This window comes from Lissotriton helveticus, chromosome 7 (genome assembly GCF_964261635.1).
Source record: "Lissotriton helveticus chromosome 7, aLisHel1.1, whole genome shotgun sequence".
Taxonomy (NCBI): Eukaryota; Metazoa; Chordata; class Amphibia; order Caudata; family Salamandridae; genus Lissotriton; species Lissotriton helveticus.
Genome location: NC_136068.1, coordinates 1,773,209,983 through 1,773,225,496, shown reverse-complemented (window position 1 = coordinate 1,773,225,496; position 15,514 = coordinate 1,773,209,983).

The following is a 15,514-nucleotide window of genomic DNA, read 5'->3' as shown; positions in this document are numbered from 1 at the left end:
TGTAAGCACTCATCAACCTTGTCTGACACTGCTCTGTCAGACTCCAGTTATTCCTGGGCCATTCATCAAGTGCTTTTCTTCTAGAATTTAAGCCGGCTGTTCTCCAGAATTTAACTTGCCAAGAGCACTACTGCTTATGACACAGCAATTCACAGAACTATATCAGAAAGCTGAGTGTTCAACTGTACCATCCTCTGTGAACCTTGGTGAGATTCCAATCTCCAGCCAAGAGAGAGTTCAGAAGACTTAGTCATTGGAAATACAGTACTTTATAGATGACTGAAGGTATGGTACTACTAATGGACCATATAATATAAAGGAGGAAAAGCGAGCCTAGCATTGTGTACTTAACTATACCCTTGTACCTTGTAGGTACTCCTTGACCGGGTGCATCATAAGATCTGAGGCAGGTCCTTGTGAGGTTCACTGCAGTCTGCGTGGGGCAGAGCCACAGCATCTAGTGTCTTTCCAAACCGCAACCCCCTTTCCTCGTGGGGTCTGTGATCAATACAGAGTTACACCTGACACAGCGCAGCTCCCAAATAACCCTCACAACGCATCCCACTTGACCCAGGAGCTGACCTATTTACTCATTGGTGGGGCCCATAGCACCGCGAGTCACACATTCACACACCACACTGCTCCTGAATCAGTGAAAACAGAAGGCAAGCTGCAGGATAGCGGGGTACCTCATTAACTTAGATTCTAAATTCTATACATTATATACATATATGTACATATCAGTTTCCCTCAACAGACATAAGGTCGATGGACCAACTAGTAGAAGCCTGATATATATGTTTAAAATTAAAACCAGAACTGCACCCGGCTACCTACAAGCCATGGCCTCTCCCTACCTCCCAACAAGAAATCTCCGATCTCAAACAGCAGCAAATTTTGCTGTTCCGAGATTTAAACTGCAAAGAACGGGAGGGCGTTCCTTTTCTGTGAGAGGGCCCACTCTATGGAACTCACTTCCCCCTCAGATCCGGAAAGAAGAAAGCTATACGAAATTCCGGAAATACGTAAAAACCTGGCTGTTCCAGAAACAACTGCAGTAATACTACAATTTGGCAACTTTCCTTCTATCTAATCAAATGTCACAGGCGCCGGGAAATCCTTTTTGGGTAGCTGAAGCGCCATACAAATTTAAAAAATAAAATAAATAAATAAAAGTCAGTTGATGGCGATTAAGACCAGCTCAATCACAATATTCCCATTACTATATTATTTTCGTTGTCGTGACTTTTATTCTAAATAAAAACAGACCTAAGTTTATATTTTACAGAAATTTTATCTAATTTCTTTTAGGAAAGAAAATAGCATTTCAAGCACAATTTAGCATTTATTATTACATTCAAGAAATTGAAAAATTAGAAAGCATATTACCAACCTGCCATAGGACGATGACAGAACAGCAGTGAACAGGTTCCCAAGCTGACTGTCTTTCTAGCCTTCTCGATGTCTCCCTCCCAACATAGACCTCCGCATTCGATCTCTTTGCCACATCAAAATTTAAAGTCCAAAAAGAATTCAAAGTCTTTTTGCACCACAAATTGTTCAAACCGACAGCATGTCGTGCTGCACAATAAAATCCAGGGAACCAACCTGTTTTCCTCTTACACACAAGCTCTTTTATACCCTTTTCCCTAACTATCTAACTCAAAATAGAAACTTTTAGGGTTCGCACTCATTTCTCATTGGTCCATTAGAGGGGTGGTGATGATCATCTCAAGTCCTCCTTGTCCAAACCAGTTCTAGTTTTGCTATATCATTCTTAAGTACTTTCTAATGCCCAAAATTGTCCACTGTGCAATTGTCATTCCGTCCTTGTATCTTTTATTCATAATAAGGTTAGAGCATGCTCATTTCCCAGGCTTTTAAATGCAAGCATCCTTTGCCACGTCTCCTGTTCATAGGCCAAGCTGATCTTGACATCTCTCGCTCCGAGCACAGGCCATTCACTCATCGCTAGCACACTTCGCGCATGCGTAGGGGCCGTCTTTCCCGGAGTCAATTTCAGTGTTTCGTTTAAACAGCCATTTTCGAACTAGGTCGCACGGGCCTCCATGGGAACTAATATGAAAACAAACACAACAGACGTTAGATATAGAATTTTGTTGCCCTTCTGATTACCTCCCACCATTCTAATTTTCCCTGTTCGTGGTTACCTAGCAAAAAAGCACACAATTATGCGTCATTTACTTACCGTTTTCACTGTTTGTGCCACAAAACTTCTAACATGAGCACAAATGCACACTTTTATTCGATTATATCTACAATATCACAGCTCTATATAGTATGACTGTTTGATTTGTTAGCTATCAACCCTGACCAAGCCACGAGGGGAACAGCCAGCATTATTTACCACAGCGGGGAACAAGCGCGAGTTCGTCTCCTCAGCCGCCATCTACATCGCCGAGGGGAGCAGCGTTGTCGGTCCAGTTGGAGACCCAAAACCAAAACACCCAGAGTGCTCTGCAAGGCGCAGAGCAAGTGACGCTGTTGGAGGGCGCCAGAGGCCTTCAAAACTGGCCCGGCCCTCCCGCAGCGCGGGACACTATCAAACCTGACCAAGCCATGAGGGGAACGGCCAGCATTATTTACCACAGCGGGGAACCAGCGCAAGTTCGTCTCCCCAGCCGCCATCTACATCACCGAGAGGAGCGACGCTGTCGGTCCAGTTGGAGACCCAGATCCACAACACCCAGAGTGCTCTGCAAGGCGCAGAGCAAGTGACGCTGTTGGAGGGCACCAGAGACCCTCAAAACCGGCCCGGCCCTCCTGCAGCGCGGGACGCTATCAAACCCGATCAAGCTGTGAGGGGAACGGCCAGAATTATTTACCAGAGAGGGGAACCAGCGCGAGTTTGTCTCCCCAGCCACCATCTACATCGCCGAGGGGAGCGACGCTGTCAGTCAAGTTGGAGACCCAAAACCAAAACACCCAGAGTGCTCTGCAAGGCGCAGAGCAAGTGACGCTGTTGGAGGGCACCAGAGGGCCTCAAAACCGGCCCAGCCCTCCCGCAGCATGCAACACTATCAAACCTGACCAAGCCGTGAGGGGAACGGCCAGAATTATTTATCACAGAGAGGAACCAGCGTGAGTTCGTCTCCCCAGCCGCCATCTACATCGCCGAGGGGAGCGACGCTGTCGGTCCAGTTGAAGACCCAAAACCACAACACCCAGAGTGCTCTGCAAGGCAAGGAGCAAGTAACGTTGTTGGAGGGCACCAGAGGCCCTCAAAACCGGCCTGGCCCTCCCACAGCACGGGACGCTATCAAACCTGACCAAGCCATGAGGGGAACGGCCAGCATTATTTACCACAGTGGGGAACCAGCTTGAGTTGGTCTCCCCAGCTGCCATCTACATCGCCGAGGGGAGCGACGCTGTCGGTCCAGTTGGAGACCCAAAACCACAACACCCAGAGTGCTCTGCAAGGCGCAGAGCAAGTGATGCTTTTGGAAGGCGCCAGAGGCCCTCAAAACCGGCCCGGCCCTCCCGCAGCGAGGGACGCGCGCGGGCATGCCTGTCCGTGCCCGTCAGAGGCCGGAAGAGGCTGGGCTGGGCATCCCCCCCAACATTCACAATGAGGACTCTGGACATGAAGCATTGTTGACTTACACTAAGTTTGATATCCCCTGAGCTTTGCCCATTCCCACTGTATTGACTTGGTATTTTGAGAAGTATAAAAGCCAGCGTTGTATGTTAGTAGGGAAAATATTGTGCGCCTACATTATATTTTAATAGTATAGTGAGCGTATAAATTAGCCCCTAAAGAGCCTGTAAAATGGGGAAACGGGTCTGCGTGGATAACAAACAAACTCTAGCCTTGCCCAAAGCAAGCTCCAAACCTACTTCTATAGATAGGATGCTAGAGAAAGCCCTGGGAGCTGTGGCCACAGAAATAGAACGTACCGAGAGACGTCTATCTATCACCCCAAATTTAGAAATAGAAACGATGGATCTCAGTCCTACATCGGACATAGGAGCCCCAGCATTAGAGCTCTCTAATGATCAAATAGTATCCATAGAGGTAGTGACCATAGAGTCACCTATGGTCGTCACCACAAACCAACCGGGCAGAAAATGCAAAACTAAATCTAAACCCAAAGCAAAATCGCCTGTAAGAGGAAAAAAACAGCAAGGCGCCAATCCCGAAAAAGGCTATAAAGAATGGTAATGCCACAGAGGATCATACAGGTCACACAAACAATCTGCCTGGGTGGGTCACATCACTGGTGACGAATCTCCATATGCAAATGAGAGCTATTGTTAGAAAGGATAGATGGGTTGACTGTAAATTTGAATCAATGGATAAAATCCAGAGAGTTAAGTAAGGACAGCACTAGTTCCGATAGTAAGATATGTCAGCAGGTCACCACGGATAAACAATTGGTAAATTCTTGTCCGATTCCCAATGAAAGAGTCTCCTCCTCAAATGCAGTTAGCGTACAACAGTCTAGGAAGAAAAATGAAACTAGGCCTCCCCCGGCGCAAATAAATGTAGCAAATATTAGTTCACCTCTGTCCAAAAGAAAAGGGGAAGCACATAACAATCTGAGACAGGAGGTGGAAGGAATTTCATTAGTTTTAGAACTAAATAATCAGACTTATTGTCCACCAATCATAAATTTACCACCTGCTTCAACTCCCTATGTAGGGATTCTTGCAGGTGTACCGGAATTAAGAAAGGGTTAAACTGAATCTCACCAAGAATTGAAGAATAAATGTGCTCATTGGTTAGCGAACCATAGCAATTTTGGATATGAGAATTCTGAAGAGATCCTAACAACAAGAAAGGTGGGTTGGATAGGCGGACGACATAAGGATATACAAGGAGAATGCATAGTAATTAATTTTAGAAACCCACAGATAACCCAAAGAGTTTTAGCTACTGAGCATGGGAGGAAGAGGGGTAGCATTTTATTATTTCCCTTAGGTTATTTTTACCCACTTAATAGGCCCTATCAGTACAGCCACTACTAGGAGACGGGAAGGAGACCTGCTTTTAATAACCCTGTTCCATCACACTTAGGCCCTCATTGGCATAACCAACCTATTTTTAACATTCCCACTGAAAATAGATTTAGTCCCCAAGAAGGTGTTGATTGACTAAAGGAAGCCCCACCATTTAACAAGGAGAAAAAATGCCCTGTATCTTTGGAGTTGGAGAATAAGGGTAAAGGGCCAAATCCCAGAAGTGAGGAAGGTCTAGTTAGAGGGAGCATGAGTGGCTCCCGAAGTAGTATCCATCCTGAAGGAGATCTAGCCCAGTTAGAAAACTCCGAACACCTTACACCTGTACGGCCAAATGTGTGGGAAGATACTGGACTAACAAAAGCCCCAATGAAGTCGCCCCCCTTAGTGTCCTCTAAAAATAATCTACATAACTGTCAGGTAACACGGGCCCTGTCTTGGAACATAGCGGGTATAAACAATAAATTGGATGATCCTGATTGGGTATCTTTTATCAGCCAATTCGAGATCTGCATGTTCCACGAGACATGGGCAAGAGGGGAGGTAACCAATCCTGGTTATGCCTCCTTTAGTATTCCTGCAATATCTGGGGGAGTAGGGAGACCTTCCGGGGCCCTTACCATATGGATAGGTGTACACCTGGGTTGTACAGCTCTGGAAATAGACACAAGTTCTATTGACATCCTATGTGTCCAACTGCAGTTCCCCTCCAAGTCTCCTGGTGCCCTAATAAATGTATACTCGAGGCCTACCCTTAGGGGCAAAGAGTCTAATACGGTGGTGGAATTATCGACATTCTTATGTTCTACTGCTGTAAAACAAATGGTTATCGTTGGCGGGAACTTTAACTGCCATATTGAGCCCCTTGAGGGTTTGTTCTTTGAAAATATACATGACGAGGATTATTTCCTGGAAATCCCAGAGTCAAGATGCCCAAAAGTTAAAAAATGGTCCCCCCTGGTGAGCCAGATGAATTTCCTTGTCTTAAAACACTCACTAAGAGCGTGTAATGGGAGAACACCCTCCGTTACATCAGATGGTTACACGTTTTACAGTAAGGATCGTGGGTTCTTATTCGATTACATTTTAATTGATTTACATTCCTGGGATAGGATGATCGATTTTAAAATTATCCCATGACCAGATAGTGACCACCACGCGCTAGCAGTAGAACTAAAAGCACTAAATTCTGAGAATGTGCACCCAGTTAACCCCATTGATCCTAGGTTGACTGTCTCAAACTGTAGGAGGAGAGTGTGATGGACTGATTTTTATCAATCGCAGGATAACATTAGTAGTCTCTATGAGGCTCTAATCCCTGTGTTTGAAGAGGTGTCCGCTCTACACACGCAAAGTAGGGATGATTTAGATTTGGAAGTGGTTGAGACGAAATATGCTACATTAAGGGAAATCTCACTGAACTTCTTCTACCCTAACTAAACCATTAGGCCGGGCAGGCCGCCATCCCACCCCTTGTACAATAGTCTATGTCGTAAGGCTAAAAGGGCACTTATAATGTCTACTAAAGCTAACAATCGCCCGCAAATAAAAATAGCAAGAAAGGCTTATAAAGTGGCTGTTCAAGAAGCTAAACAAAGGTGGGAAACAGAAAACTGGGATACATTGAAAATTGCCCTTGGGGACAGAGACATGAGGACGTTTTGGGGTGTTGTAAATTCAGGTTGTTCTACCCCCAAAACAGCGGTTGAACCAAACCTGGATGAAGAAGTTTGAAGGGAGCACTTTGAATCCCTCTATGCTGAGGAAAAGAAGCCTGAGGGAGACCTAATTGTTTGCTGTTTCTTAAAAATGGATTGCCCTATATGCAACGGGAAATTAAACTTTTACTTTGATAGTGGTACGAGTACATGTATAAGTGTAAAGGAAATAGAGGGCGCATTGGTAAAAATAGCACCGGGTAAATCACCAGGCCTTGATAAGATCCCTGGGGACCTCTTCAGGAGCGAACCATCTATCTGGACCGGATGTATGACGTTACAACGCATACTTTTACAACGCCTACCTTTACATCGCAAGTTTTACAACGCATACCATTACAACGCATAATGCTTTTGGGCGCTGGATAGTGAATAGTTTAATTTACTATTCCAACTCCAGTCCCCGTGGATAGTAGAAGGGAAGGTGTTGGATAGTACATTAAACCTATTCCCTATCCTAGAGCGCCCCCCAGCGCTATGCGTTGTAATGGTTTGCGTTGTAAAAGTTGCGTTGTAATGGTAGTTCGTTGTAAAAGTTTAGTTGTAAAGGCTGTATACCATCTGGACCACGTATTTTTGAATACTTTTTAATGCCATAATAATTACAGAGCTATTAGTTTAATCGACATTTCCCAAAAATTATTTGCACACGTTTTTCTTGCCAGGCTACAATCCTGGATGGAAGAAAAAGGGGTACTGTCCTCCCTACAGGCAGGGTTTAGGAAAAAGTTGTCGACCCTGGACCAAGTACTAAGATTGCAACTGCTGTACTGGAAGACCGTCTGCCTGGAGGGGGGCAGCCTATACCTAATATTTGTAGACTTGAGGTCGGCATTCAATCTGGTGCAACAGGAAAAACTATGGTCAGTCCTTGGTGAGATGGGGGTTCCAGTGTATCTAATCCAACTCCTTAAACGATTACATGAAGATAACTATGCGTAAATAAGATATGTTAGGGATGGAAAACTTACTGCACCCATACCCGTTAAGCGTGGCGTACGCCAGGGTTGCGTGCTTGCGCCAACGTTATTTAGCCTTTATATTAATAGGTTGATTGATGCCTTGCTAACAGAAAAAGACCTAGATGCCCCTAAGTTAGCCTCCCGCAGAATTTCAGCAATGATGTTTGCCGATGACACTCTCCGGGTGTCTAAATCACCCATGGGGATTCAAAGGGTTTTAGATAAATTTGAGTTATTCTGTAGGGAAAGAGGTTTAGAAATAAATCTACAGAAAACCAAATTCATGGCGTTTAATAGTCTAAAAAGCACACGGCCAAACCCTTCACTAAATGGTAAACCCCTTGAAAGAGTTTCATCTTTTATTTACTTAGGCCTTACCATTACTGAAAACATGGATTGGGGGGCTCATATTATGAAGTCGACATTAAAATTAGCCCAATCGACAGGTGACATCTTGAAGGTTTTTAGTAGGTCCAGCAAGGGAGCCGTCAGCCCGGCATTAGAAATCTACAAGGCCCAGGCCCGAGGTGGCGCATTATATGGCGCCGAGTTATGGGGCCATTTTAAACTCGAAACCCTATCCAAGGTGGAAAATCAATATCTCAGACAGCTGTTTAGACTACCACAGGGCACCCCATTAATTCCGATTCGACTGGACACAGGATTAATGGCGATTGCAGAAGTGTTGAGCCTTAAATCTTTAATGTATTGGCGTCGCCTGTGGACCACTCCCAAACTTTTATCTTATAGAGAGGAATTGTCCAAAGTCATGATGGTACAGGGTGCTGCCAAACTTTCCTGGTTTTCCCATATTAATATTTATTAATTAATATGGGCTTGGGCGATTGCTGGGCTGAACCTGACCGTGCCTGTTCTCAAATCTCAAGTAAACAAATGAAGGTTCATTATGAAGAGTATAGAATGGCCCAACTTCATTATTGTTCCAAAACAGGCAAATTATCCCTAGCTTACTTAGAAATAAAAGACACCTTTCGCTTTGAGTCAGTATTAGATCTCATTAAACCGGTGGAGGCAAGAAAGCTTTTTTTACAATTTAGGTTTGGGGTCCTTCCACTCCGCTGTTTTACATCAAAGTGGAGAAATCAGCAAATGGTACATTGCCTGGCATGTGACCACCCAGAAGAATCAGTGTTGCATGTGTTTTTTAGTTGCCCATGCTACCATAAAGCAAGGAAACGCTGGTTGGTCCAGATTTGTAGGAATATTGGCAGCAGGCATTGCCTTGAGGTGTTTAGGATACTAAAGTATAACCTCAGTATCCCAATTGTTTTCTCGGTCACTTGATTTCTGTTTTCCATTTGGTGTACTAGAAGGGTTTTCTTGAAATCATCCAAGGAGGTGTAGGATCTGTTATAGGGAACCAAAAGAATGCCATTTTTATTAACCTAGTATATTTGCTGCCCATGATTAAGTTTATGGTTTTAGATTTATGGGGGTTTTAGATTCATGGGCTTGTCTCTTTTTTATGAATCTCACTTTTTAGCTAATTTATTTATTTATTTATAGTACTATGCACTTTCCGAAATTAATATGTATTTACCGCCTAGCAATATCACCCAAAAAATTATATTTTTCACAATATATGAAGGTATTCAAATTATATATTTAGGTGTATAGTGATTTCTAAAGTGTTTTAAATTATTGTTGTATGCCTTTATGTATTTTAACATATGATTGGTCTTAGGAGCTTGTACTTTCAAGGTCATACTTACCGAAATAAAGTTTCCTTGAAATGAAATGGAATTAAATGAATTTTTAGCAAAACAGCAATTAGTTTTCCCACGTGTAGTTTTTATTCTATGTGCACTAGGTTGATTATTTTTATGCTTCACATGATTAATAAATGTTACTGTTATGAGAGACTGACTTTACAAGGGGTACACAACATTTTTTGTCTCTCCCCTGCTCCATCAACGCCCCCCTTTGGTGATTTTTTCACCACCAATCATCCCAACTAAATTTCTCAAAAACATGTTTCAGGTTCTTTTCTTGTGTTATAACTTAAACTTAAGTATATTCTATACCTTGACTTTTTGAATTTTTATACATTTTCTCTTTATATTCTTCCAACTCCATTTCACGTTCTCTTTCCTTAATTTTCTCTATTTTCTCCTTTATCTGTTTTTAAGTTTTTCTTCTTCTAACACATTTGCACACTAATCTTAATATCAATGCTATAAAAATTACTATTGTTAATGGAATTAATACTTTCCCTATTATTGAACTACCTATTTCTACAAACCACTTCTTCACAGCAGAAAAACTCTTACTAAGTTATTCTAGAACACCATCATCCTCCAGTGGAGTAATTTCTTTATGTAATTCAGTAATATTCTTAATATATCTTTGAATGTTCTGACTTTTGTCAGGTATATACGTGCAACAGTGCTGCACTTTTAAAACTCTGCAAACTCCTCCTTCTTTTGCCCATAAAATGTCAAGAGCAAGTCGATTCTGTTTCACTATAGCTCTCATAGCAACCATTTCAGTATTTTCCATTAAAAATTCTCCGGCAGTATTTGTTGATAAACGTTCTACTATCGTTGATAATTTTATTTGCATTAAATGATATACCCACTGCTGGTATCAATGCTCCAAAAATGTCACCTATTATTTCTTAAAAACTTTCCCTCCTTCCACGTGTTAATGGTTTACCTATCTCATGAATTCCATTAGTTCCTCTATCTACATGAACCTTTTTTTGGAAAGACCAAACCTACGTAGCTTGTCCCATACCAATGATGTGGCAACCTATAATAAGCTTTGTTCCCACATATAGAGTAAATTCCAGGAAAAACAGGAACATTTCCACCTTTAAATCCCCATCCCCCTTTGATTATGTATGTCTCTTTACATTCACTTGCACCTACGAAATAATTGTCATACATAGTATTATCTCTACGAATACACAATTTCCCTTGTTGTGGAGTATCTAAACCGATTGCTACATTAACATTACTTTTATCAAGGTTTTCATCTTCAAAATACCACATTGTTGTTGTCGATTTACTTTCAGTTGCTTTTCTCCTATATCTAATTCTCCTCTCCTCAACCATATCCAGGAAGACCTTTTCCTCCTTGTGCATTCTACATGTAAGATTATATCTAAAAGCATACTCTAAAGTCATTTCTGTTGTTTCCAGAAAATATTCACCAAAAACTTTACCCATTTTCATTTTGTTCAGTCCATGTGTTATTGACAAAGTTGAAAAAGTGTCATCTGAATCCGAATAATAATATTCTAATTTACCTGTTTTGTAAAATAAACTAGCTAATACACTACAAGTTATTCCATAAGTCAAAGAAAGGTGATGATATGGTACTCCCTCTCATACAGACGCTGGTAACTGCATGCAGACATAGCAGTCCCTAATATCCATAGATTCGACATATTCTCACAACAGTCTAGTAAAAACATTCTTTGAAAAATCATTAATAGATCTATCTCTATGTAATTCGGTGTTATCTACAAATTTCACATCATTCTTTAAATCATGTATCTTTTCACTCTTGCTGTTATTTTGTTCTCCATGTTCAAAACCTGGTCACTATTGCTAAAATAAGCCATATAAGCATTAATAAACATGTACAAATCAACCATATTCTACACCATTTACGAAAAATAGCACATTTAGATCTTCTAATATCGTTTTCAGACTTTTTTTCACGACTTTCCACACTAAAATCAGTGTCCTCTTTAAATTCTTTAATTTATAATACCTCTTTCACCTTCTGCACATGAAAAATATGTATCCTTAAAAATCCTTCTTTTTGGTAATGTTATTTTTCTTTTAATTTTCCGACTTTCTTGGATTTGTCATCCTTCAATTTTCAGTTCAAACACAATTTGTCTCTAATCCCCTTTTCACACACCAAAATTGTCTTAGTTTTCTTGGCTGCTTTCGACTTCCTCTATATCAGTTAAAGCGATGTAGGTCCATTCAGGTGATTTATATTTCAGATTTGGCCTCACAATGTCTCACAATTTTGTTCTTTCCCTTTATTTGGCCCTTTTGACTTGTTATTTCATTCACTTGTTCCTCTTGATTTCTATTTCTATTTATCAATTTGAACTTCAGTCCTTTAATATCTTTAGGCCAATTATCTCTTTTTCTTGGCTTTTTTATTTCAGGCTCTACAATTCCACGTTAAAAATGTCCAAGCTCTTTTTCTGGGACTTTTTCGTTGAGTTATTCCTCCTTCACTATCATCAGACTCTGTTTCAGACCTTATTTCACTTCTCCTTATTTTGAATTTTATGACTTCCGATTCATCAACTGAATCTGGGTTTTCTTTTGTTAATTCAGTCCTTTCACAAGGAAGAACCCCATGACTGGTACTTGGAATCTCATCCTCATTGTGAGGTATTTCCTTTTCACTAGTTTCAAGATTTACGTTCCTGTCCTCAAAATTCTCTGTTTTTATCTTCAGAGTTCTCACTTTTACCAGTTTTACCTCGATCTTTTTCAGTGTCCAAACTGGTATTTGGTACTTCCAGATGTCGACTTACAGGTCGATCTTCAAGATCTGGAATTCCAATTATATCATTCTCTGCTTCAAATGCTGAACTTGTGTCTGATATCTCCAGATGTTGACGTACAGGTCGAGCTTCCGGATCTGGAGTTTGGTCTGTTTCACCCTCTGTGTCAGAGTCTGAACTAGTATTTGCCTCTTCCAGATGTTGATTTTCAGGTTCTGGTACTCAAATGGTGTGGCTCGCATGAACCCATCTTTTCACACCGGCACACTTCCCTGCTGTGGTGCTGACCAGGATTACTTGTCGTGGTCTATCCTAGCGTGGAACTTAGCAGTTTCTCCTTCTGTGTACCTTTATCCGAACCCAGTCTCCAGGGCTCAGGTCATGAGCTGGAAGCTTTTTACTTAGTATTCGCATCAATCCCAACCTGGTGAAATTCAGAAGTCACCACGTCAGACAAACTCCTGCAGTAATCCAGTATGACATCATCATTTATAGTTAACAGTTTGGCGACAGGTACAAATGCTTGTCTCATTACTCGTCCCATCAGTATTTCATGAGGACTCAAACCTGTTTTTCTGTCTGGTATGCTTCTTAAGGTAATTAGAACAAGTGGCCAAGCATCTGGCCATTTTAGTCCTGTGGCCAAACACATTTGTCCCAGTCTGATTTTGATATTCCATTTACTTGTTCGACTAACCCAGAAGCCGCTAGTCTGTAAGCATAATGACATTTCTGACGAAGGTCCAGTGCTTCACATATCAATTGTATGATCTCATTTTGGAAGTGACTTCCTCTGTCTGTTTCAATTGTCACTGGAAAACTAAATCTGGGGATAATTTCTCCTAAAAGAAGCTTTGCCACAGTAACTCCATTGTTTCTTCTGGTGGGAAATGCCTCAACCCATCGTGAAAACAAACAAATGATCACAAGTACATATCTTAAACGGTTACATGGAGGCATCTCAATGAAATCTAACTGCATTCATACATGGACCTCCTTCCCGTCCTATGGTTTCCAGACTTACAACAGTTTTTAGTCCTGGATTTAATTGTTGACACACTAGACATCTTTGACATAAGCTCTCGGCTATAATGCAGAACTTGGGATTATACCAAGTCTGTCTGAAAAGTCTAATCATTGCATCTCTACAAAAGTGTGCTTGACCATGGTACATTCGGGCCATGTTAGAGACCATGCTATCAGGCATTACTGGTCCTTTATCACTGTATACCCAAATTCCGTCTTCCTCTCTTTTTCTACAACCTGCTTTCATCCATGTATCTTTTTCCTCATCACTTGCCCCTTCTTGCAATTGTCTCACTTCCTGCCAAGTCTCAACTATGTTAGTAGGCATAAAAGGACTTGAAACATGTTCTTTCTCTCTGTCCTGATTTATAGATGCTGTAGTTTTAGCACAGTACTGGGCAATTGCGTCTGCAAATCTGTTTCCTTCTGTGACATAGTCATCTCCATTTTTGTGAGCAGCACACTTCACAACGGCAATTTTCTTTGGCAGCTGTATCACCTCAAGTAACATTCTCACAAACTCAGCATTTCTAATAGGTGATCCCGCAGAAGTCATATATCCTCTTTGAGACCACAGTTGCCCATAATCGTGGACAAACCCGAATCCATATTGACTGTCAGTTACTACGCTAATTCGGACATCTTTTCCCAATTTGCATGCTCGAATCAAAGCAATCAGCTCAGCCACTTGGTCGGAATGTATTCCCTTCAAACAAGATGCTTCCATGGCATCTGCCACTGTGCAGACAGCAGATGCAGCACTCAAAACACCTCATCTGTTCTCAGACATGAACCATCCACAAACAACACATACTCTGATTCTTCCCAAGGTTCTTCCTTAATGTCAGGTCTTGGTTTGGTACAATAATCAAGCATATCCAAACAATGATGATCAATGTAATTTTTGACTTCTACATCCAATCTATCAGGCAACAAAGTGGAAGGATTCACAGTTACACATCTTGCAACTGTCACATTGTCTACACCCAGAATCACTTTTTCATATCTGGTCAAACAACTGTTTGTCATATACTGCGCCTTGGTCCTAGTGAGGAGGATCTCAACTGAATGGTACGTATACCTTCACTGGGTACCCCATCACTATACCTTCACTTCGTTCCAAACTCACACTTGTGGCAGCAACAGCTTTCAGACATCCAGGCAATGCTCTAGCTACGGGATCCAAAACTGCTGAAAAATATGCAATCGGTCTTCTCATTCTTCCATGCCTCAGAATCAGAACTGATAATGCACACCCATCTCTCTCACTGCAATACAATTCATATTCTTTTTTATAATCAGGCATGCCTAACGCTGGTGCTTCACACAAGTCTTCAATTGCTCAAATGCTTCCATCTCCTTTTCATTCAGCACTATAGGGTCTTTTACATCTCCTTTTGTTAAGCGCTATAAGGGTTTTGCAATTAATGAAAATCCACTTATCCACTGTCGACAGTAACCAACCATTCCCAGAAACATTCTCACTTGCTTCTATGTCTTTGGGGGTTAATTCCTCTGATAATTTTGATTCTTTCTGAGGTCACTTTTCTTGTCCCTTTTCCAATCTTATGACCTAGATATTGTACTTCTTGTTGACAGAACTGTAATTTCGATGGAGACACTTTATGTCCTCCTTCTTCCAAATGATTCAGCAATGCAATGGTGTCAGAAATGCAAGCATCTTTGGTCCTTGATGCCACTATTGAACCAAAACAGATTTCTCAGGCATTTTTAGACTTTCTAATGATTTCTTCAATATCTGATTAAAAATGGAAGGACTTTCAGTATACCCTTGAGGAATTCGGCACCATGCCAAAATAAGCTCACCAAACCTGAACGCAAAAATTGGCTGACTTTCAGGATGTAATGGAACTGTAAATAACGCATTACACAAATCAATGACTGTGTACCATTCAGCATCATGCGGAATCTGATACAATATCACAGTTGGATTTGGTACAATTGAACAGCATGGGACAACAATTGTATTCACTTTTCGTAAATCCTGCAGTATCCTAAACATTCCATTAAGCTTTTTCAGTCCCTTTATGGGTGAGTTACATGGGCTACTCATTATTTCTTTCAATATCCTTTGTTCAATCATTTTGTCAATTACTGGGGTTACTCCTTCAATTATTTCTGGCGTTAATTTATACGGTGGGGTATAGTGGAGTGGTGTGGCTCACTGGTTAGAGGCGGCAGACCCGTAAGCAGAGGACGGCCCGGGACCAGGGTTCGATTCCCGACGCGGCAGGGTCGTGGACCAGGGTCAGCGGGCTCGATAATTCTCGCCTCGGTGCCTACTCTAGTCAGGGACCACACTCGGC